The 26494-nt window shown below is 37.3% G+C and overlaps 1 pseudogene; it reads right to left on the reverse strand.

Annotated features, from left to right (window-relative positions):
• Positions 1-22241: 22241 nt before the first annotated feature.
• Positions 22242-23187, reverse strand: LOC150002061 (developmentally-regulated GTP-binding protein 1 pseudogene; annotated as a pseudogene).
• Positions 23188-26494: the final 3307 nt, after the last annotated feature.

Raw genomic sequence — 26494 nt, forward strand, 5'->3', positions numbered from 1 at the left:
GAACTCCCTGCAGTTATTGCACAGTAAAAAAACCCCAAAACTCATTTTAGTCTAGCATCTGAAACTCCATGTAAATGTAAAAGTGTGTAACAGTTATTTTCAGTATCTCACGTCTCCAACTTCACTTTTCAGCATTCAGAGCACAGTCTCTGTGATGTTTTGCCCAGACTATTATAATCCCAAATGAGAAGAATTTGAGTAGTGCTCATGAACAAAGTAGTTCACTACCTTTCCTTATCTGTAATTTTTATTCCTGCGGTTTCAGTTACCTGTGCTCAACAAATATTAAATGGAAAACTACAGAAATAAACAATTCACAAGTTTTAAATTGCCTGTGTTCTGTGTAGTGTGATAAAATTTTACACAATTCAGCTCCACCCTGCTTGGGATGTGAATTGTCCCTTTGTCCAGTGTCTCCATACTATATATGCAACCTGTCAGTCACTTAGTTGCTATTTTGGTTATCAGATTCACTGTCACAGTATTGCAGTGCTTGTGTTCAAGTAAACGTCATTTTGCTTAATAATGTCCCAAAGTGCAAGAGTAGTCATGCTAAAGAGAAGTTACAAAGTGCTTCCTTCAAGTGAAAAAGTGAAAAGTCTTGACTTAATAAGGCATTTTATTATTTCACATAATCACAAGAAGAATGGTGAGTACAATACAATAATCTATTTTGAAAGAGAGTCCATACTTATACAACTTTTATTAAAGTATATTGTTATACTTATTTGTGTCTTCTTTCTTTTTCTTCCTGATCAATCTTGTGAGAGGTTGTAGGGAACCGCTCCTTGTGGTTTAGGGAACTGTAGCCCCAGCCCAAGCCTGACCTGCTGCCACACCCAAGCCTTCCACCCATCCCCCTCTGATCAGAATCAGGGAATCAGGTCCTGGAGGGGGCAGGTGGCTCAGACACCAAGTGGGCCATCTCTACTCCTGTAAAGGAGGAAAGAGGAAGGACATCTCTAAAATCAGAGAAGGAAAACTCTGACTCCAAAAAACCTCCGCTGCCTTGCGGCATACCTCTTCAGGGGAAAGGCTAAGGGAGTAAACCCCGACAGAAAATCCGGAGCCGGAGTCCCTAAGGCGGTTTGACATTGTAGTCAACACCGGCAACTCCTGCAGCGCACCTGAAGCCAAGCTGTATTGACTTCGTCTTTCCCTTGGACCCTTCAGCTGCGAAGAGAGGGGGGGTCTGCTGCATGGGCAACAGCAGACCCTCCATATCACCCTGCCCAGGCTCTGTAGCTTCAGTTTCACTGGAGAGGACACTCCAGCGTCATCACAAGATGTCGACTCAACACGGGAGGAGACAGATACCGGTTATAAGCTCATCCGATTGGCGAAGGAAACGAGCGTCAGGGGTCTCCTCTGACGGTGGGAGAGGTCATCGCACCTCACTGGACAGCTACCGCCCGCCTCAAGCTGGGCAGCCCCAGCCAATTAGGTGCCGTCTCGCCATGGCTCACCTGCCCCACTGGGTGCGTGGGGATCAGAGAGGCGACTCTCGAAAAGTGGGCCACAAAATGCCCGCACCAGTTAATTCCAAGCAAACAACAAGAAAGAAGCCTCCAGCTCTTCGTCTCGCTAGCTGGAACATCAGGACCATGTGCCCCGGACTTACTGCAGACCTTCCGTGGATCAATGGTGCCAGGAAAACCGCTGTCATCGATAGGGAACTGGCACGACTAAACATCGACATTGCGGCTCTACAGGAGACCCGGTTGGCCGACAACGGAACTATCAGAGAAACCAACTACACCTTCTACTGGCAAGGGAAGTCTCCGGACCAACCAAGACAGCACGGTGTTGGGTTCACTGTGAAGAACACGCTTGTTAACTCCATAGAGCCACCCACAGGAGGCACAGAGAGATTACTTACCCTCCGATTGTCAACAACTTTCGGCCCAGTCAGCATTCTTAGCGTGTACGCCCCAACCCTCTGCGCCACCATCGAAGAGAAAGAACAGTTCTACCATGCACTGGACGAAGCGTTATCCAAGATCCCCAGTAGTAACGCTCTCTATCTCCTTGGAGACTTCAACGCAAGAGTAGGAGCCGACCACATGGCCTGGCCCACCTGCCTTGGAAACTTTGGGAGAGGAAAGATCAATGAGAATGGTCAGCGACTGCTTGAGCTTTTGTGTCACCACGGCCTGTGTGTGACAAACACATTCTTCAAGTGTAAAGAGATCCACCAGGTGTCATGGAGGCACCCCCGCTCCCGCCACTGGCACCAGCTTGACCTCGTCATCACCAGAAGAACGGATATTGGCAGCACCCTCCTCACCCGCAGCTACCACAGTGCAGACTGCGACACGGACCATGCCCTCGTGGTAAGCAAGGTGCGCATAATGCCGAAGAGGTTGCACCACTCCAAGATGAAGGGTCGCCCACGCATCAACACTAGTTGTGTCAGCAACCCAGTTAAGACCCACCAATTCATCAACAAGATGGAAGATGCACTCGGCGAGGGAGTGGCGGCAGATGACACTATCGAATCCAATTGGCCACGTCTCCGCGACGCCATATACAACTCCGCCATTATTGCTTACGGGAAGAAAGAGTGGAAGAACGCTGACTGGTACGAGGCTCACTGGGAAGAAATGGAACCCGTGATCGAGGCTAAGAGGAAGGCCCTACTGGCTTACAAGGCCACGCCCACTCCCAGTACACTTCAAGCTCTACGGGCTGCCAGGAACAAAGTCCAGAAGACCGCCCGCCACTGTGCCAACACCTATTGGCTAAACCTGTGCAGAAGCATTCAGGAAGCCGCCGATATAGGCAACGCACGAGGAATGTATGAGGGTATCAAGAAGGCAACAGGCCCAATCCCCTCCAAGATCGCCCCCCTTAAGTCCAAGACAGGTGAGGTCATCACTGACCAGGAACAGCAAATGCGGCGGTGGACCGAGCACTACCTTGAGCTGTACGCGACGAGGAACACCGTAACAGACACTGCTCTTAACGCCATCCCAGACCTACCAGTCATGGAGGAGCTAGACACCCCACCTACTGCGGCAGAGCTCAGCAAAGCCATCGACCGCCTCGCTTGCGGGAAAGCACCAGGAAGCGACGGAATCCCTCCAGAAATCCTAAAGAGCGGGAAACCAGTCCTGCTACAGCCTCTCCACCATCTACTCTGTCTCTGCTGGAAGGAGGGTTACATCCCCCAGGATATGAGAGATGCCAACATTATCACCATGTACAAGAACAAAGGAGACCGCAGCGACTGCAACAACTACCGGGGCATCTCTCTTCTCAGCGTCGTCGGCAAAGTATTCGCCCGGGTCGCTCTTGCCCGCCTGCAGACCCTTGCTTCCCGCGTCTACCCAGAGTCCCAGTGTGGCTTCAGAGCTGGCCGATCAACAGTGGACATGATCTTCTCCCTACGCCAGCTGCAGGAGAAGTGTCACGAGCAGCATAAACCACTCTACCTCGCCTTTATCGACCTCACGAAGGCGTTTGATCTGGTCAGTCGAAGCGGTCTCTTCAGCTTGCTACGGAAGATTGGCTGTCCACCACATCTGCTTGCTGTGGTCATGTCCTTTCACGACAACATGCACAGCACGGTGTCCTACAACGGCGCAACCTCTGAGGCCTTCCCAGTCAGCAGCGGAGTAAAGCAGGGCTGCATCCTCGCGCCTACGCTGTTCGGAATCTTCTTCTCCATGCTCCTCCAATACGCCTTTAAGGACTGCAGCGAGGGTGTCTTCATTCACACCAGATCCGATGGCAAGCTCTACAACCTGGCCTGTCTACGAGCCAAGACCAAAGTCAAAGAGGTGCTCATCCGTGAGATGCTCTTCGCCAACGATGCAGCTTTGACATCACACTCCGAAGAGGGACTCCAGCAGCTAGTCACTTGCCTTTCCCACGCATGCAAGGAGTTCAGACTAGCCATCAGCCTGACGAAGACGAACGTTATGGCTCATGGCACGGGGACTCCCCCATGCATCACCATCGACGGATACACCCTGGAGGTTGTCAACGACTTCACTTACCTCGGGTCCACCATCTCGAGCTCTCTGTCAGTCGACCTGGAGGTCAACCGGAGAATCGCCAGGGCAGCCACAGTTATGGCCAAACTGAACCGGCGAGCGTGGAACAATTCCAGCCTCACTGAGAAAACCAGACTGCGCATCTACCAAGCCTGCGTACTCAGCACTCTCCTCTATGGCAGCGAGACGTGGACCACCTACGCAAGGCACGAAAGGAAACTCAACAGCTTCCACATGAGGTGCCTGCGACGCGTCCTGCATGTCGCCTGGCAGGATAAGGTCCCCAACACCGAGGTGCTGAAGTGAGCCAATATGAGCAGTTTGCATGCAGTTCTTAGCGAGAGATGCCTCAGGTGGCTCGGCCATGTCAAAAGAATGGATGCAGGCCGTATCCCCAAAGACCTCCTCTACGGCGAGCTAGCAGAAGGCAAGAGGTTGACAGGGCGCCCAAAACTGCGGTACAAAGACATCTGCAAAAAGGACATGACACAATGCTCCATCAATCTCAACACATGGGAAGTTCAAGCAGATGACCGCCTAGCCTGGAGGCTCGCGGTCAGGCAAGGTACGTCACGTGCAGAGGCTGCGCGCAACGAGGAGGCGGTCCAGAAAAGATCGAGGCGGAAGCAGCGTCAACAGCAGCAACAACGGCCATCTGCCTTCACTTGTAACAAGTGCGGCAGGGATTGTCACTCCCGAGTCAGACTGCACAGCCATTCTCGGCGGTGCAGATAGACTCTCAGGAAGCTACGCCATCGTCTCTCGAGACGGACGGCTGCCGACGGCTGCCGACGATTGTTATACTTGTTCTATTTTAGTATTAGTTATTGTTGATAGTTTCTGACTATGCCTAATTTATAAATTAAACTATCATAGATATGTATATACAGGTAAAAGTATACATAGGGTTAGGTACTATCCACAGTTTCAGGCATCCACTGAGGGTCTCAGAATGTATCCCTTGGGGACAAGGGGGGACTACTGTACATGATGTCATAGTCAAGCACCAGGAAGTAATTATACAAGGTGAGTCTAAGATGAATTTTTCAGAGATATGTTACTTCTCTAAATAATACTTAGGTGTGCAAATAGAAAAGTAGATATGCAGCAAAAGACCCAAGAGTATATTTTCTCTCACTTATATAAAATGGGAAATCTGCAAAGACACACTGAGTGTTTTTTAATAAAAGCTATTTAATGTAACATTCTCCATGATTTCCTATTCTGCAATGCATTCAGTTAAATTTCACAAGCCTTTCAAATATGAATGGGATATAAAGTTGTTAGTATAGTTTCTATACTCTAGGAGTATATATGTATATAGGGAAGTGACAGATGCATCAAATTAACTATAATTTATAGCAGAATATGATGAGTCAATTCAGAGTCAAAGTTTTATGTGTCCACAAGAAAGCATAATTCTTACTAGAAAATCAGAGGTGTTTTCTTGGAAGATGTGGGACTTGAGTAATTAAACTGAGGCTTAAAAGTTAGGTAAGGTTTAAGCAGGCAGAGGCAGAGAGCAAGGACTTCAGGCAAAGAGGATAGCAGTGAAGGCTTGTAGGAAGTCAGTGGTAAACGTCGGTGAGTTGTCTAGGATTGCTGAAATGCAGGGAACAGGGAGATAAGGCTGGAGAGGCACATGAGCCAGTTGGGTGATTCCTTCAGAAAGTTGAGTGGGTGATAAGAGTTTTTAGTTTTTTGTTTTTTAATCATGCCCTACGCAACACCTTTACTGTACAACTCTTTCTTGATCTCATTACCAGGATGATAATTTTAGTCTGCTTCCAGAGAATTGCTCTTATTTCCCTATTTCCTGATAGCTTTTCTCTTCTGTTCTAACTTATGCATTTGATTCATGAGCCTCTGAACTACAGTGTTTGTATTGAGTTGTGTGATCAAGCCATAAACTTGTATTTGGGTATCATTAATATTTAGTGTGAATCTTGGAAAAACAAGCCTTGTGGTAAATTTTGGCACAAATTCACCTTGTGGTAAATTTTGGCACAAATGTCATTTTTCTCCTGTTAACATTAACTGAATGCTTCAAAATCAACCTGAGTCACTTCAGTTGAACCTGATTTTTAGCATGAGATCCACAGAGATCATTCAGCTAGCATCAAAATATGATGTAGGCATAAGGTAACTGAATTGACATGTATTCCTTGAAACAACTCTATCCACTATTTCTTTCTCCAAAAGAATTTTGATGTTTTGTCAAACATTTTTTTGTAAAGGCATCAAACTACTTTTTGGTTCCCATCCATTCAGGCTTGAATCGTTGTTTTCCCATTTGTTTCTGGTGTTGAGAGGAAAAATTGTTCAACTCAAGATACCCTGGAAGGCGACATGACCTAATGGATTGAGCAATAAAGAGAAAGCTTAAAATTTGGGCATCTAGTTCTTGTTTGTTGCCCATAGATTTGTAATATAACTTTTGAGGATTTTACTTTACTTCTGTTTATATTCTCTTGTCCAGCTCCTAAACTTCCCGTGTGGTGTTTCCCATCTGTCATTAAGAAGATAATACTGTTTTATAAATTATACTCTACAGAAGAGACAATTATTTATAAAAGCTTTTGGGGAGATATTTATTAAGGAAATACTCACCCTGTTTTTTTTCCTGCAGTTTTGAGTTCTTTCATCATGATTCATTGTGCAGCCCCAAATCAAGTAGTTCTCATTCACTCTTGTTAAAACACTTCTCACATTTTGCCTTTGTTTTTAAGATATTAGGTCTATCAAAGTGAAATATTCCACATTACACTTTAAATTAAATTTATTGGGTGACAATTCTTTGGGACAGAAATGAAATCTAGGATATTTCTAATGAAATTGCTTCTACTAATTCTCTCATTCTCTCTCTAGTCTCTCTAATTTTCTGTCTCATTCTTTAGACTGATTACAACAATGCTTACATTTATGAAATGCCCTTACCCAATTTGGGGTGTATATACATATGTGTGTGTGTGTGTGTGTGTGTGTATACATATATATATAATTTGAATTTTATTGATGAAATATTTATTTAGCAGTTGATTTCAATTTTCAAATATGAATTAAAATGGCAGATTCAAAAGAAATGTGATTACAACTGAATTCTTACTATCATAGACAATTTCATTTAAGTTTTACATGCATATCAACCTATCTTTAAGAAATAAAATAGCTTATGACATGTCAGTAAGAACTGTAAAAGGATAACTAAAAATAAAATGATCAATGTCAAATTATTTTTCAAATACATGATGCCATACACATTTTTATTAACTATTATCATTTTAAATAATTTTGTTGCAAGTTTTTCCATTACAGAAAGAAGTACATTTCAAAACTGGCTACCTGTCAGGACTAATTTTAAAACTAGAAAGATAAAAATAAACAAGAAAACATGAAATGTCACAAGAATAAAAGGGTCAAAAGTGGCAATTTAGTCTTCTTAACTGAATGATGGGTAACCACTAGAAACTGATTTGCAAGCTCTGATGAAGTTATTTTTGCATTAATATCATCCTAGTTTTTCAAGAGAGCTAATGGCAAACACTCTACTTTTTCTGTAACAATCAAATCATTTTTTCTCATTACATTTATGCATAATTACATTAAATTTATCTACCTGAAGCAATATGATTGACTTTTAATCACAATTGAAAAATAATACCACTACAAAAAGATTTGGCCAATCTTTCTCATGGCCAATGTTAGAAAATTTAAAACCAATTCAATTGTTATCTGGAGAGTAGGTTTCAAAAAATTTCAGACACTGAGATCTTTAGAAAACATTTAATGCTCAGTTACAGCAAAGCTCTTGATTTCCTTTGGAACTGAGACAACAATCACAAAATAAATTGATAATTCACAAGATTTTTGAGCATTTGTTCTTTATTTTTATTGTATTATATCATTTTTGAGAACTTGATAACATTCAGATTTCAGAATTTCATCATTTTTGTTCAAAAATGGAAATGAATTTCAGCAAATAAAAAATCTATGACAAAATGTTTGTTACCTCTGAGTATGGTTCTTTGTCATCTTCTCTCTAAAATCTATAAAAATTCACAAAACATATTATTCTTTTAGAGATGACATAATTTATTCTCAGAATGATTCACCTGTATTCTATTTGAAACCTGCTCATATTTCTGCATCCTTGAATACAAATAAATAGGTTGGTGAGATTCTTTGTGATCTCTAAGACTACTTATTTATGCTGGCTTTTGTATATAAGATTTTTCTATGTTTATATTTTTCTAAAGTTCCAAATAACTGGGAGTTCTCACAGGATAAAAGAATGATATTATAACTAGAAAGATCAGCATATCATGAAGACAAAGGCACTGTACGAAGAAACTGAGATTACAATGAATTTCTTCTCAAATAGTCACCTAATGTTATTTAAAGACCTTAATGCTTATGGCAGTGCTGCATACATATCAGACACTAGATCAAAGCTAGTTCAAAAAATTGGATGAACTTTGAATAAAACTTTGCATTTAATTTTTAAAACTTCGGTGCATTTATTTACTTACTTTAATGATTAAAAATTATTTATTTACTTTTAGAGAGAGAAGAAGGGGGGGAGAAGGAAAGGGAGTGAAACATCAATGTGTGAGAGATACATCGATAGGTTGCTTCTTGCATGCCCCCAACTGGGGACTTGGACTGTGCAACCCAGGCCTGTGCCCTGACTGGGAATCGAACCAGCAACATTTCAGTTCACAGGCTGGCACTCAGTCCACTGAGCCACACCAGCCAGGGCTAACTTTTTTTTTCTGTTACAGTTTTCCCAATTTCCCCCCTGTTTTTGCTCTCCACTGCCCCACATACCTCCCAGCTCCCACAGTCAATCCCTGCTCTGTTGTCCACGTCCACAGTAGTGTATTAAACATTTTACTACATCATCAACTGTCCAGATGATTTTATTACTTTGCTGGGGAGAATTTTCTATAATTACTTTTATTTTATGACACTGTTTATGAAGTAACCACACCTGGAATGTATTAAATAAATAGCAATGCATATTAAAATACACTAGTCACTTTCTACAAACATGTTTTAAACTAGTCCAAATAGTTTCTCTTTAATTTAAATAGTTAATCTACTATTTGAAAAGCTTCACAGGTACTCTAAAGTCTAAATAAGCAATATTTCTGATATCCAAAAGGATCATAATGTCAAAAGTTTAAGATATTAATAATATAGGAAAATATTATGTATAAGAAAGAACCCTTATAATTAGGTAGTATGAAAAGAAATAACACATCTAAATGATACATCCATTATTTTCTATTCATAGATAAAATGAATTAGCAAGGTCTTTTTTAATATTACACCTCATTATATATCTTTTTTTTTTTCAGTGATGTTCTTTTTTACATAACCTTTATTTCAAGAATGTTCTATTATATATCCATTAACATGATAATCACTTACAATGTCAGGACAAATTTACTTTTCTCAAAAAAAAAAACAACTATCAGATTACTCACTTCACAGAACACAATGAAAGGATTTTATACTTTAATAAGATCTTAAACACTATAGTTTAACTCCTATTTTCTCTTTTGCCTTTCTTCAGCCCAGTTTACATATGGGTAACTTTAGGATGAATGAAGGTCACACTATGACTACACCATTCTATTTCTTCCAGAATTGGGGCTCTTAAAAAATCAGTACTTATGCTGAGATACACATCTTCTCAACCAGTTTTCCATCAGTTCTCTTTAATTTCTGTATGACCAGGAAATCTAGTTGAGGTAAAGGACAACCACAAAATTTAAGGGAAATGTTTAGGGCTGTGCACGTACTGTGCACATGCATAAGGGCCAGGATCATAAATCAAACCTACGACTCTATATTCAGTGTATCTTTCACTAGATCACATAGTTTTGGGGTTAAATGTGCATTAAGACCAGAGCATATTGGCATGCTGGAGAAAGGGTGAGGGAGGTCATGGCTAAAATATGTAAATGAGCACCAGCTGAATACCACCAGAGTCAACTGCTTCTTGATATCTAATACCCCTCCTGTGCCCATTTTTAAATTTCTTATTGAATTTATTGTGGTGACACTGGTTAACAAAATTATACAGGTTTCAGGTGCACAATTTCACAACACATCATCTATACACTGTGTTGTTTGTTCACCACCCCAAGTCAAGTCTCTCTGCCTATTATATTACCTTTTATCTCCCCTGTACCTCCCTCCACCTTCCTCCAATCCCCTTCTCGCCTGGCAATCACCACACTGCTGTTTGTGTACATGAGGGTTTTGATTTTATTTAATTTCTTTTTTGCTCAATCCCTTCACCAACCCCAACCCAGCCTCCCACCCACCTTCCTACAGCGGTCAGCCTGCTCTCCGGCTATGAATCTGTCTCTGTTTTTTTGCTTGTTAGTTCATTTTGTTCATTATATTTCACATGAGTGAAATCATAGGGAACTTGTCTTTCTCTGACAGCTTATTTCACTTAGTATAACGCTTTCCAGGTCCATCCATGCTGTAACAAGGGTAAGATTTTCTTCATTTTTACAGTTGAGTAGTATTCCATTGTGTAAATATACTGCAGCCTTTTAAATCCAATCCTGCTGATGGACACTTGGGCTGCTTGCAATCTTGGCTATTGTAAATAGCGCTGTTATAAACATAGGGCGGCATATTTTTTCTTTTATTTCTTTTCTCTTCTTTTCTTTTTTTCCTTCCTTCCTTTTCTCACTGATCTTGGTTTGCCGACTTTGATTACTTAAAAAAAAAAGTAATTGTATTTTTTCTATTACCAGTTATCCCCCTTATATCCACTATTCCCCACCCCCCAATTCTCTCAAATTAGTGTTTTGAGTTTCTTCAGATAAATTCCCAGAAGTGGAATTGCTGGGTCAAAAGGCAGTTCTATCTTTTTAATTTTTGAGGAAATTCCATACTGATTTCCAGAGTGGCTGCACCAGTCTGCATTCCCGCCAAAAGTGCACAAGCGTTCTCTTTTCTCCACAACTACTCCAGCACTTGTTTGTTGATTTGTTGTTGGAAGCCATTCTGATGGGTGTGAGGTGATATCTCATTGTGGTTTTAATTTGCATTTCTCTGATGATTAGTGACACTGAGTATCTTTTCATATGTCTACTGGCCATGTATATGCCCTCTTTAGAGAAGTGTCTAGGTTCTTTGCCCATTTTTCAATTGGATTTGTGTATGTGTGTGTGTGTGTGTGTGTGTGTGTGTGTTGAGTTTTATAAGATCTTTATAAATTTTGGATATTAACCCCTTGTCAAATATATCCTTGGCAAATATGTTCTCACATTCAGTGTATTGTCTTTTCATTTTGTTGATGGTTACTTTTGCTGTATAAAAACTTTTTAGTTTAATATAGTCCCATTTGTTTATTTTACCTTCTGTTTTACTTGCTCAAGAATATATATCAGAAAAAATATTGCTATGAGAAATCTCTAATTTTACTGTCTGTGTTTTCTTCTAGGATTTTTATGGTTTGGAGCCTAACATTTTAGTTTTTAATCAATTTTAAGTTCTTGTCTATGGTAAAGAAGGTGGTCTAGTTTCATTTTCTTGCACATATCTGTCCAGTTTCGCCAACACCATTTATTGAGTAGACTCTCTTTAACCCATTGTATACATTTGCCTAATTTGTCTAATATTAACTGACAATAAAGGCATGTGTTTATTTCTGGGCTCTCTATTCTGTTCCATTGATGCATATGTCTGTTCTTATGCCAGTACCAGGCTGTTTTCTTGTTCCATATAAATTTTTGGAATATTTGTTCTAGTTTTGTGAAATATGCCACTGGCATCTTGACAGGAATTGTGTTGAATCTATAGATTGCTTTGGGTAATATGAACATTTTAATTATGTTAATTCTTCCTATCCATGAATGTGATATATACTTCCACTTATTTATATTTTTTTCAATTTCTGTCTTAAGTGTCTTTAACATCCTTGGTTAAATTTATTCTTAGGTACTTTTTCTTTTTGAAGCAATAGTGAATGGGATTTTTTTCTTTTCTTTTTTTTTTTTTAGTTTCCCTTTCTGATACTTGCTTATTGGTGTATAAAAATGCAAATAATTTTTTTGATATTTATTTTGTATTCTGCTACTTTACTAAATTTATTTATCAGTTCTGGTAGAATTTTTTTGTTTGATGGCATCTTTAGGGTTCTCTATACATAGTATCATGTCATCTACAAATACTGACAGTTTTACTTCTTCCTTTCCAATTTGGATTCCCTTTTTATTTTTTATATCATTACTTGAGGACATGCTCACTGATTTTAGAGAGAGGGGGAGGGAGAGAGAGAGAGTAGAAGAGAAACATTGATGCAAGAGAGCATCACTGATTGGTTGCCTCCTGCATGTGCTCTGACTGGGACTGAACTGCAACCCTGGCATGTGCTGGACCAAGAATTGAACCTGTGACCTTCTGGTTTATGGGATGACTCTCCAATCAATCGAGTCATACTGACCAGGGCTGGATACCTTTCATTTTGTCTTCTATACTGATTGTTGTGGCTAGGAGTTTCAGTACTAGGTTGAATAACAGTGATGAAAGCTAACATTCCTTTCTTGTTTTCAATCTTGAGAGAAACATTTGTAGTTTTTGCCCATTGAATATGATATTGTCTGTGGTTTTGTCATACATGGCCTTTATTGTGTTAAGGTGTGTTCCCTCTATTTTCTCTTTGCTGAGAGTTTTTATTGTAAATGGATGCTGGATTTTATCAAATACTTTCTTTACTTCTATTGACATGATCATGTGATTTTTATCCTTTATTTTTTTATATGGAGTATTATGATTATTGATTTGTGGATATTGTACCAACCTTGAATCCCCAGAATAAATCCAAGGTGATTATCGTGTATGATCTATTTAATGCATTGCTGAATTCAGTTAGCTAATATTTTGTTGAGGATTTTAGCATTTTTGTTCATTAGGGATAATGGCCTATAAGTTCTTTCTTTGTAATGTCTTTATCTGGTTTTGAAATTAGGATACTGCTGGCCTCATAAAATGAGCTTGGGAGTCTTCCATCCTATTGAATGTTTTGAATAGATTGAGGATATGTGTTAATTCTTCTTTAAATATTTGGCATTCTTCACCTGTGAAGCCATTTGGTCCAGGGCTTTGGTCTGTTGGGTGTTTTTTGATTACTGCTTCAATTTTGCTAGTTGTAATCTGTCTATTCAGAGTCTCTCATTCCTTCTCACTTTTGGAAGATCATGTGTTCTAGAAATCCATCCATTTTCTTCCCCAGATTGTCCAATTTGTTGGCATATTTGTTGGCATGTTTGAAATATTTTCTTACGATCCTTGGTATTTCTGTGGAATCAGTTGTTAATTGTCCTCTTCCATTTCTGATTTTATTTATTTGAGTCCACTCTGTTTTTTCTTGATGAGTCTAGTGAAAGATTTGTCAACCTTGTTTATCTTTTCAAAAAAACTGCTCTTGATTTAATTGATCGTTGGTATAGTCTTATTTTTTTTTTAACTCTATTTCATTTATTTCTGCTCTGATCCTTATTTCATTCCTTCTACTCACTCTGGAAATTTTTTCTTGTTGCTCTTTTTTCAAGTTCCTTTAAATGTAAAGCTAGATCATTTATTTGAGATTTTTCTTGATTCCTGAGGTAGACGTGCCATGCTATGAATTTCACTCCCATAGATTTTGGACATTTGTGTTCTCATTTTCATTTGTTTCAAGGTATTTTTTGATTTCTTCCTTGATCTTTGTTAACCCATTCATTTAGTAGCATTTATTTAGCCTTCATGACTTTGTGTGTTTTACATTTTTTTTCCATGTGATTGAGTTCTAGTTTCATACTGTTATGGTCAGAGAAGATGCTTGATATGATTTCAGGCTTTTTACATTTATTGATACTTGTTTTGTGTCCTAACATGATCTATTCTAGAAAATATTCCTTGTGCACTTGAAAATAACGTATATTCTCTTTCTTTGGGGTGAAATACCCTGAAAATATCAATTAAATCCAATCTGATCTAGTGTGTCATTTATTGCTACTGTTTCCTTGCTGATTTTCTGCCTGGAAGATTTATCCACTGATGTCAAAGAAGTGTTAAAATCACCTACTATGACTGTATAATTGTCAATCTCTCCCTTTAGGTCCATCAAGATTTGCTTTATATATTCTGGTACTTTTATACTGGATGCATAAATGTTTACTAGGGTTATATCCTCTTGTTGGATTTCTCCCTTTATTATTATGTAGTGTCCTTCTTTGTCTTTTACCATAGCCTCTATTTTAAAGTCTATTATTTTCAGAATAAGTATTGCTATCCCAGCTTTTTCCTTTCCATTTGCATGACATTTTTTTCCATTTTTACTTTTAATCTGTGTGTATCTTTCATTCTGAGGTGGGTCTCTTGTAGACAGCATATACATGTTTTTTATTTTCTTATCTTTTCAGCTACTCTTCTTTTTTAAATTGGAGCATTTATACCATTTACATTTAAAGTGATTATTGATAGATATGTATTTATTGCTATTTTATTTTTCTATGTTCTTCTCCTTCTCCTCCTCCTTCTTTATCTTCTTCTCCTTCTATGCTTGTCAATGAATAATAATATGAAATAGTGCTTTTTAAACTACTAGTAAAGTAGTTAACAAGAATAACTTAAGTGTGCTGCCCTTTCTATACATGAATCAATAATGTAAAACAGATGCAATAAGTGATATTCTTAAGTATATAGCTAAGTTATAAAAAATGGGTAAGTTAACTACATTCTCAAGAATAGTATTTATTCATAATTGCAACAATATTGTCACTTTTTAAAGATTTTTGAAAGAGCTATTTTCAGTCAATTATCTTGAGATTTCACCTTTAATCATTATATTTTTCTAATTAAAAAAACATTTTTAGATTTTGGAACCACAATTAGGTTTTGCAGTTTATTATATTATTTATTACAAAGTATATTTTCAAGACTTTCAATAAAGCTCTAAACTTTAAAAAAGAGTAGTTTTTAATTTGATTGTCTAAATTTGTTAACCAACTGTCCCCGACTATGTAACAAATAGCTTCTTTTGGCTTGGAGAAGGAAAACATATTGGCTGAATGATTTATCACTTATGCGCACAAGCCAAAAGATAGTTTGGCTCCCATTAAAGCACTTTTTAGAGCTACACTGAAAACAACCAGTTTGCTAGTGTTACAAGTGTAAAAAAAAAATCACATCTTTTAATTCTGCAGTTTAATTTTAGTTCTCCAAAGCATTTAATAAAATTTCAGGTTGTTCCAGCCACCTTTTCATTGTGGAGTGTTTTCATCTCTCCCCCTCTCTTTTAAAATTTTCTTAGGAGTAGTATTTACAAGCAAATATTATGATAACCTAATTTTTTCTTAAACTACGTTTTCATTAGCTTTTTAGCATGAAAGACAGATGTTATTTTTGCTTTTTTTATGTGCCACTCAAATACTTTAATTTTATTACTAAAAACCCAAGGGTACCATTATTATAAACAATACTAATTTTTAATTATATATATCAGGCTTCTCAGAAGATTTTAGACCTTGCAAAACAGCTCACCAGAATTGAGATCAACATGCTTTTCTACTGAAACCAACTGGGCTTTAAGCATCAGATATCCAAGATCTATTTTATGGAGTGTCATCTCTGAGCCCTGTATTTTCATATTCCCAACAGTTGGTGTAGTTATGAAGAACCACAGAATAACTAAGCTGGAAGGGATTTTAAAAAGTCATTCAGTTCTAAATATTTGTGCATATTCCAATGTAATTTTTCTCAAATGTCATCAAACCATGGTTTTACATTCTTCTGTTTTATTGAGGTACTAAGCAACCAACAAGAATTGATTGAATAAATAAGTTATATTTCTGTGGGTCTAATTGCTCTTGCTACTTCACTTTTAAATGTTTAAAACACATTATGGCTTCCCTTTGTACTTTGATATTCAACATTCTTAACTTGCCCTGTGAGGCACTGTACCATATATATGGCCCTATACAATAGTATGAAGGAGTTGGTTTGTACCAGCTTGCAAGAGCTAAACTTCAGGAATTCTTTGAGCTGGTTGTTAAGCTCAGACATTATTCTAAAACTTACAGATAGTATTATATAAACTTAAAATGAAAACCATTAGATTTGAAATAAAGGTAAAAAATACTCTAAACTTGTTATTTCCTAATTATTTAACTACATTTTACTAGAATCTTGAGGTTTACTCATATCTTACACCTACTGTGTCTACATCATGGAAATATCATATAACAAAGTGCTACTGTGAAGCTCTTCTCAACTCGGCATTTAGTGATGCCACGTTGGTAGCTTGAAATTGGTCTTGGTGGTAGTATTACATCACAGACATTGGCAAATGCTAGAAATGAGGATTAATCAGGACTCAACTTACTGTTTTGTTAACTGTACAAACTTAAGGAAGTGATAGAAAAAATGTTAATAATACAGACTAAACTTGAAAAGTATGTAGCTGTTAAATTGTAAGTATCATAACAAGTTAAGTCAATATTCTTTCAGGTTTGGAAAATTATGATGTGATTCAACAAAGAAGTCCTGCATGTCATTGACTAACAAGTATGATTTCAGAGATATATCTTCATTGTATCACCTTCACCTTATGTTAATGGAAATAAAAATATCAACCAATATTAATATTGAAGCTATGTTTGTTTGTTAATTGCAGCCATATATTAGCTATGGACATAAGAGTTCAGCAAAAATCAACAAAACTCTGTATTTCATATGTTATTATTCATTGTGAATTGTGTGCAACTTTGTATATTTCTCCCTGGGAACCAATTCAGAAATTGGGCTGAAGAGCACATTTCCCCTACCTATATTTAGCTACTGTCTCCTGCTTCCCTCACCAATATTGGGGCAAACTGGCTAGCTATCACTTCTTTAAAAGTACTAAAAAAATTTTTATCATCTCATTTTTTTTTTCACACATTTTTCCTCCAGAAGAGGATCTTTTTACTCCTTCAAATTTGGCCAACTTCCGGTCATCCTTAAAGTATCCATTTACATCGATATAAAAACATGCTCTATCACTTACAACGCTGAGACAAAAAAAAGCAAACCTATCCCTTTTCTTGACCTAACATCCTATTTTAATTATACTATATATTTTTGGTATCATTTGAGAGCAAGACTTACTAAAAAAAGCTTATTTTTGCTGTCTGTACGTCTCACTTCATTCTCATGTCAACAACCTCCACATGGGCTGTCTTCCCAATCTTACCAATGAAATAGACCTTGCATGTTGCTCATGCTTGGTAACCCTTCTGTTTTTATCTTACTCCACTTTTTTTTTCTTTCTTTTTTTTTTTTTTTTGGTTTTTCAATTACAGTTGTCCCATTTTCCCCCATTTCTCTCCCCCACCCAGCCCACCCCCTCTCCCTTACTCCACTTTTTTCAGCATCATTAGACACAATTAACCATTATCGTTTCTCAGCCACTTTATTTTCATGACTTTCCTGTTACTATAATTTTTTAGTGGCTGCTCCTTCTCATTTTACTTTTCTGATTTCTTTTCTTTTGCATGATACTTGAAACTTTGTGTGCCCCAAGTATCAAACTCGAGCCTTTTTCTCTTTTTCCTTATCCTCTCTCCATAGATAGTTTGATCCAGTCTTGTGGCTCTACATATCATCTACATTGAGTTGACTCTCAGATTTGTATCTTTAACTCTGAATATCCAAGAATTCCAGATAATATGATATGTCCACTTGCATCTATCAATCCAGGCATCTAATAGGTTTTGCAGGTCTCTATCTCATATTCTTCTTTCTTTTATTTTTAAATAACTCTTTAAAAATTTAAAAAAAGTTTTCTTAGCTCAAGGGCCATACTAAAATAGGCTGTAATTGGCCTGCCAGTAGTAGTTACCAATCCTGCTTTATAAGAAGCTGTCGGCCAAAAAGAGGCGAGGGAGTAGACAGAGCCATGAGACCAGATACTAAGCCAAGCTGCCCCCCAGGCCTGGAGGATGATTCTTCAATAACCTCAATATTTCTGTCACATCATTGTTAGTTTCCCACCCAATATCCACTCATCTTTTTCCTTATTAAAATATCATAAATTTCCTCAGCTAAAAAAAAAGTATGTCCAGTGAAAAATATTGGTCTTCTCAGACTTCTTTGGAGGTAGCATAATTACATACTCAGAATCACAAGACGATAAATAGAATGTATGTAGTGGAATTTCCATCAATTTTTATACAGGTCTAAGTTTGGCTGTCATGTAATGCCTCTGTATTTTCATTTATGTGAGTCAATTATGTCCTTACTGTTTAAGTTTTGCTACTCAAGGAGTTATCCATGATCCAGCTGTGTTAATATTGCCTGGAAGCTTGATAAAAATGAAGAATCTTAGGCCCCAGCCCAGACTAACTAAATCACAGTCTATATTGTGTCAGAATTACCAGGTGATTAATATAGACATCAAAATTTGAGAAGCATTATCTATAGCAGTGGCTCTCAAAATATGGTTCATGGATCCTCGGGAGTTTCCACGGTTTTTTAATGGAGTCTTTGAGGTCAAACCTGTTTTAATAGTTATAATATAATACATTATTTGCCTTAGCTACAGTACCTGGTACCACAGTAGTCTAAACATACTTAGAGAGAAATAATGCTGAAGGGAGAGCATAGATTAATACTAATTTGGAGGTTTTCTTTTTCCTTACTCTATAGTGAACTTGTGCTGTTTTGATTTTCAGCATCTTTTTCTTTTTGGTTTTATACCAGTGACTTATGTTTAAAAAGGTCGCTCTAAATCCATGTGGTTTTTCCTGGAAATAATGGGAACAAGAAGCTCTCCTTACATTATTTCTTTTTTAAAATATGATACAAACTAGCATTGTCATTAGCTCCCTTTGGAGATGGCTTTCCTGTTGTAGTTAAGTATAAAATTTAGATCTAATATAATCTTTCTCAGAATCTTGAAACACATGCTATGTTATTGCAAGCTGAGTCTACTTTGTGAGACAATGACAAAGTATAACATTAACTAAGACCTTGGAAATTTAACAGTTCACATTCACTTCCTTCCAGATACTGGTATTGATTTTTATTAGTCTTAGCAATTGATGAGATTAAAAAATATTATTTTTCTCTTTATTTTCATGAGTATTTGAGTCAATTTTGGGTATGCTTTATGAATATAACCAGTTTCATTTTTAAACTAAAGGCTCTAGGGACCCTTTCTTATTAATATTTCAATTCTCAATAGCTAACACATTGACTGCTTCATAGTCATTGCTAAAATTAAAAAGGAATTTTGAATATAGACATAATTTCAAATCCTTCACTATATGGAACTAATATGTTATTAATTTTGTAAGCAGTTGAAAATAATTTTTCATGGTCGACATCATATTATCTTACAAGGATCCTCAATTATTATTTGACTTCTAAAGCTCCAAAGAATTCTATGAAAAACACTTTGTAGGAAAAATTATCCTTTAATTTAATAGATATTTATTGTGTACCTAATATATGCTGGGCTTTATGCTGGTCGAATAAGATACAGTCCTCAATGTCTACACTCAAAGATCCTCAAAGATCGGATGGACATAAGCATTCTTTTAACTCTGTTCTAAGAGCAGCAGATGTAAATATGGATGGAGTAATTCGCTTAATCTGCAAAGATCAGAGAAGTAGAATGGAAGAATGTAACAAACAAAAATAGAGGATATTATAGGCAAAAAAAAAAAAAGGCATATTCAGATGCACCAGCATTTGATGTACCAGTATTTGGGGTGGAGGGTACTATAAATAATTCAGAATTGTTTGAAGTAGGGATGGTAGGAGATAAGACTAAAGAGAATGCTGAGTCCAGATTCAAAGAACCTTGTGTATCAGGGAACTTTGACTTTACTTAGCTACCCAGTATTATCTACTTGAGAAGAAAATCTGATAGAAAAACACACAAATCCCTCTTGAATGAATTTGAGATTATATTAGCTTGTGCATTCCTCCTTCTGTGGAAATCATTTACATAGACAAAGGGGATCCTTTAAAATGTCTTGCACAGCACAGAAAAGTTTTTTGGAAACAACAGGGAGGTATATTGGATGATGGAAATGAAAGCTATACTTAAGGCAGAGGCTGTGTGAACAGTGAAGTGAACAGATTTGAGTGACTTGAGGGATGATAGAATCAATAGGACTTACATAAATCAGGGCTTTGATCTAACTTATATTTAAAAGAGATAAAATAAACTTTAAAAATAACTATTCCTTATGGTTCCATGGACATAATAGGTGGAAGTTAGATTTAGTAATATATATTATTTAACTTTACACAAATAGCATAGCTTCTTTGGTGAATGATACTTATAAGCATATTAAGTAAAAGGGAACAGGATACTGCCTCATAAACTGAAATGATGGATCTATATCTTTCATTGAGCCTTTTGACAAAATATGCCCGCTTACTCATTCACTTTAGATTCAATGTCATATTCATGTACAGTTTTACACTTTCTGAAATAGTCTAATGTAATTCCTGAAACTGGTTCCAATTTTGTACAAATAATATTAGTTTTGGTGTTCTAAAAGACTTTTTAGAACTTGATTGTGACCTTTTATTAATTTTCTTCTAGCCTTTATTTCTTTACCCGTATTCTAATATTTATAATATTGATTTTATAACTTGGATGGTTAGAGTAATATTTCCCAGTTTCTTTTATAGTATGGCATACCTAGAAAATATTACATGTATATATACAATACAGAAAGCAATAGATATGGCTGTTGGTTTTAGAAGACCACAAGCCAGGAAGCCAGGTACTCTAGCCTACTGTAACCTATCATACCACTCTGAAGCTGGAAAAAATTACTATCTCCTTACATCCCCAAAGCCTACTCACATTGGCTGAAATTCTCTGATTTCTGGAGTGACATTTAAAGAAGTCATGCTTATGGGGTGGACAGCTGCATTGTTCATCAAGTATTGTGATGGTATTTGACATACCATATAGCAAAAATGCCAAATGGTTCAAGGAACACATGCTGGAGGTCACATAGGATCCTGCAACACAGTATGAATGACTCAGGAAAACCTACAGTCATTGCAGAGAACATGACTGAAAGCACATGCTATATTGATGAAAGCTCAGGAGTCTTTGATAGGATATAAATACCCAATTCTTTCATTTCATAAATAAGAATATGAGACTAAAGAAAGTGTGTGTCTTGACTAGAAAGTAAATGACTTGAATAGAGGTTAAATGACTGGACTGTAAACCTTATAAAGTCAGAAACAATTTGTTAACTACTATATTCCACAGCACATGGCAGAAGTTTCCTAAAATTTTGTTGAGTTAATAAATGAATTGGCCAGGGTCACACAGGTAATGGCAGAGTCAAAAGAGAACTACAATTTTATACCTCACAGCTCAATGATTTGATTCACTGTGTATAGATCATATATCATATTGCTATCAATGTTCTATAACTGAATATTTCAACATATGGCACAAGGCACAAAAGTTCATGGAAACATGCAAGAATTTAGCATTTTAAGGATTTTCCTTTTCCTCTGTTTTGTGGCAGTTCCCATCCACCATATTCATTAATCAAACATGAAATATAACACATGTGTTATGGTAAAGCTTATATTTATCTTAATATATTTTTGTAAAACAAGATATTTAAAAATCAACAAAGTTTGCCTTATATAAGCTTTTACAAAAACCTTTTTCTCTTTGGTAGTTATAGTGTTTTGTAATTTCCTTCAGTAATAGAATATATTCAGGTTTGTTTTTATTTTCCATTAATTAAATGATGAAAGATAAATGTTTAAATAATTAATTACTGATGTGTCCTATATGCATTAAAATCAGAAAACACTGTCACTGAAAGGTTACATCATTCAAGAATTCATTAAACATTCATTAGCCTCACCTTAATTAAAGGTGTTCTTGTTTACATATTTGCAGATTTGCACACACATGCCCTGAACAAGATTTCAAAAATGTTTGTGATCCTATGACCACCTTAATTATGAACAGATATTCATGAAATCCTTACCAAATGTGCTCATGTTTTTTCTATCAGGTCCTTAATATAGTTCAGTATACAAGGTAACAACAAGAAAAGGCAAGTGAAATTCCAGTTTGAGTACCTCTCTCTCCCTACCTTGAATTCTGATCCAGTGGCTGCCAAAGCCAGAAAGGGTTTGGGGTATGGTCCCTGGTCATGGGGAGAGCTGGTGTGGTTGGCCTGGCAGATAAGGTTATAGAAAGAACTCACTCCTCCACAATATGAATGATATCTTCATCCTCTTTTGAGGATTTTGTTTCACAGAGAGACCCCAGACCAGAACATATTTAAATTCTTTGATGAGATTTCTGTAACTCTTCGTGAAATTCTCTACAGTGGTCCTAGGGTAAGGAAGCACCACTGGGGATATGTAATCTATTACTGGCCTTTGGGTTTGGTGTAAATCCTCCTACTTTCAAAGAGTCCCGTATCTTTTCCGATGGTTGGTCAAAATTCCAGGGGTGAAGGGCAGAGATGGGTAAATAGTGAGGCAGCTTAGAGATGACAGCCAGTTCTTCAATGGAGATCTGGTCAATCCTATGTAATACATAGATACTGGGGATACACTGTTTCCTTCCATCACATCAATGAGATAATCTGATGTGGCATCACTCTGCCACATCAGGATTATGAAGTTAGTAGTCAGCCTGACTGCTCTTTACAGTTTCAGTGCACAGCTCGCTCTGAGAGCGAGTGGCTATGAGATTAAATGCTTCCCTTATCCTTCTTACAGCCAGTGTTAGGCGGGGAGGGGGGGTTGCTGTTCAAGGCAGCGCCAAAGTCCTCCAGCTTGTTTTCAGTGACCTATGTCCCAAGGATTTCAGGATTCGGAACAATCAGGATCAAGTTATACATTCAGGCCACTGCAATGACTTGACAACCTCTACCTTCTCATCCTTGGTACCCTCACTGATATCTGAGAGATTCAGGATCTGGATCTTGGCACCTTTTTATCTGATGACACCAGGCACAGTGGTCAGAGTCATGAAATCATAGGCTGCCACAGGTGAAAACCCACAAACCCAATTCCACATCACCTGTGAGCCTTGTGCACACCTAGGTGATGGGCTGTGGACGTGTTCTTGGGTCCGAGCCATCTCTGCTTCGTTATCCCTAATTTTGGTTAAGGTGCTGCTCATGATGGAGTATCAAGGGGCACGGAGGATGGCAGAGGCATCCATCTTGTCTTCAATCGCACACCCATTATGGACCTGCCGCGACCACCAGGTGCTACTGCACTGCACGCGTGTGTTACTTCCTACTTCTCACGAGAGAGGTCTGTGCCTGGCTTTTCCCAGGACGAAGGGACTGCTTGTAGTAGTATCTTCCTCCTCAGCCAATGTTAATTTTTTTGAGGGTTTTCTGTCATGTCTTTATTTGGTATGAGTTCCACCATTCAGTATAAACCTCAGTGCGGGCTGCTTTGTGCACACAGATATGTATTGCCAAAAACTAAACTATACAGTGAAAGCAGAAAGAAAGTCGAGTTTATTACAGGAGTTTCCACCTGCACGCCAGAAAACTCAAGGCTACAGGAGCAATGAGTTCCGAGTTGCTCACAAACTAAGGGATTTTTATGGGGTGAATGCGGAAGTTATTTGGCTATTTCAGTGGACTAAGGGTCATCTTCTTACTTGGCTCAGGGTAGCTCAGGGGAACAAAGAAGTTCAGATATGGCTCGAACAGACTTGACATCTGGGGGTTTGGTGGCATTGTCTTCTGAATTCTGAGGACTGAACATTCCTGAAATTTGTGTTAGGTAAGGTTAAGTATTGTTTTTCTTTAATGCATCTGCTTCAGCTAACTCCCTTTTGTCCCCAACATAAGTGACTCCAGTTTTGTTTTGCTTCTACAGTGTACACACACGCATCCCTACCAACCACCACCACAACCCCTCCCCTGCAAGAGGTCAGAGCTCTGGTGGGCTGGGGAGGCCAAACTGTTTTCAAGAGGGTATTTGAAAGAGAGATGCCAGATATGGGTGGCTTCTGAGGCTGTGGCCTCACCCTGGTGAGTGGGAAGCCAGCTCTATCTGAATACTAGATGCCGCTGACAGTGCTAGGGGCCCCGAAGGGCTGGGCTGTGAGAGGAGCTTGGGTGGACAAAGAAAACTCCATTTCCCACCCTTGGCCCTGGACTGGTGGCCAGGTTCAGCCCTAGCTCTGAAGCAGGTCATCAGGCTCCGTGGGCAAGGAGGGGCCCTAGAGACCCAAGTACTACTCCTTGGGACCATTCCTTGGGCCCTTCTGTCAGTGTCCATGACTCTAGCTCTCATGATAATTTATGTTGATCAAATACTTAGGGAAGAATAATAAATTAAATTAATGATTATAATAAAATTCAGTATGTAATGTTACATAAACTGTGGCTCAAGAATCATATTGATGTGAATTACACTGTTGCCTCTTTCACCATTTCTCCATCAGGCTCTAGTGTTTACAAAACAGACATTAAAGTAGAGATCTAGCAATTGCCACATTGTATATAATTTTTGAAATATTATGGAAAAAGAAAGGCTACAGAATTTAGAGTGAAAAATACCTAACAATTTCACTTTTTAAAATGGTTTTGTTCTGAAAATTGTGTGTCATTTGATAGACAAGAGTCTGGCTTTTGTTGTGAAAGGAGTGGTTTATTCACATACAGAAAAGGGTAGCTTGATTAGTAGGAGTTAGAATATGGCGACTTACAATAAACTTTGTTAAAAAAAAAGCCCTTTATTTTTATTTTTGAGGGTTTTCTATCATTTCTTTACTGGAGCAAGTGGTGTGTCATTCTGTATAGACCTGTGTGTTTAGCATCTGGCAAAGTTTGGCTGGTAAAGCAGAAACAGTGTATCGTGTTTTTAGCTAATTACTTAACAGTTGGTCTTTTTTTATGACATACTTAAAGGCAAAATAGAGACATGCAGAAAAGATGATTCTAAAGATGAGTAAATATATATAGCTTGTTATACCAATTTAACAGAAAAATCCTACATAGAAGTTATACAAATAATTGGCTCACTTCTGTTTGAAATGTATTAATGATTTAAGATATAGAGGCATACTTATAAAACTGATCAGCATTCATCTAGCAGATGAAATTAATAGCTAATATAATCTGGAGATAAATCAGTATTCTGAAATATCTCTAGAGGTGGAAAAAATGAGGTGAATACAATAAAAGTAATTATATGAAATGTCCAGAATAGACAAATTTCTAGAGACAGAAAGTAGACTAGTGGTTACCAAGGCCTGAGGGAAGTGACTACTTACTAATTATTGGTTTCTTTTGGAGTGCTGAAATGTTTTGGAATTAGATGGTAATGATTGTATAACTTTTGGAATATACTAAAACCCATTAAATTGTACATTGAAAAGGGTGAATTTTATGGTAAGTGAATTATATTTCGATAAAAGTTTAAAAAATCATTTAAGGTTAATAAACTAGGAATAGAATAAAAACATAAGAACAGAAGGAAATTGAACAAAGAATTTTTATTTTGCTCATACAGCCCAGTGGAACTCCAGTTGCATTCTCATAAACTTCATGCATTAAAGAAATAGAACTATATAATCATAAAAAATAGTATGTTATGGGAAAGGGTGAAGCCGGAGAGCTTGTATGCATGACCCATGGACATGAGCTAGGGGGGACGGGATTACTGGGGAAGGGTGGGTTCTGGGTGGAGGGGAGCAAAGGGGAAAAAATTGAAACCATTGTAACAATATAATCAATGAAATATACTTAAAATAATAATAATAATAATAAATAAACTTTTGCAAAAAAAAAAAGAACTGTATTATGGATCTCTAGTATTATTAAGCATTGTTTTAGATATTCTAACCAGGGCATATGTTTTAACTATTCTAACATAATATAAACCATATTGAAATACTGGGAAAGAGAAGGCAATGTTATATTCAATGCAGATGATTTAATTATCAATATGGAAAAAAGGATTTAAAATGAACACAATTAGATTTGAAAGAATTCAAAAAGGTGGCTTGAAAAAAACAAACAAACAAAAAGGTGGCTGGATAAAAAAAGGATTGTTTTAAAAAGTCACCAGCTTTCCCATATATTATCAATAAACAAATATAACAAAATGAAGTAGAAAAGAGAGTTCAGTCACAATAACAGTCTAAATAATAAAATACTTATTAAATTTGTGAGGTATGTGCATAGGTGAAACCCTAATATAGGTCTCAGAGATGGGTATTTGTAGCAAAGTGAATGAAAAAAAATTTGTGTATGTGCATATATGCATTTTTTCTAGGTAAAGAATCTAAAACTTCTATTAGATTCTCAAATGGCTTTAAAAAATAAGAAATGTACATATCTTTGCCCATAAGCAGCAGTATCTAGAATAGTGTAGTAAGTATATATTGATAAATAGGTAGAATAGCTTGATTGACAAATAAGTTGAAATAGGCAGATAAATGGAATCACAGAGAAAATTAA

Source organism: Furipterus horrens, unplaced genomic scaffold, assembly GCF_987537825.1.
Source record: "Furipterus horrens unplaced genomic scaffold, mFurHor1.1.pri manual_scaffold_9, whole genome shotgun sequence".
NCBI lineage: Eukaryota > Metazoa > Chordata > Mammalia > Chiroptera > Furipteridae > Furipterus > Furipterus horrens.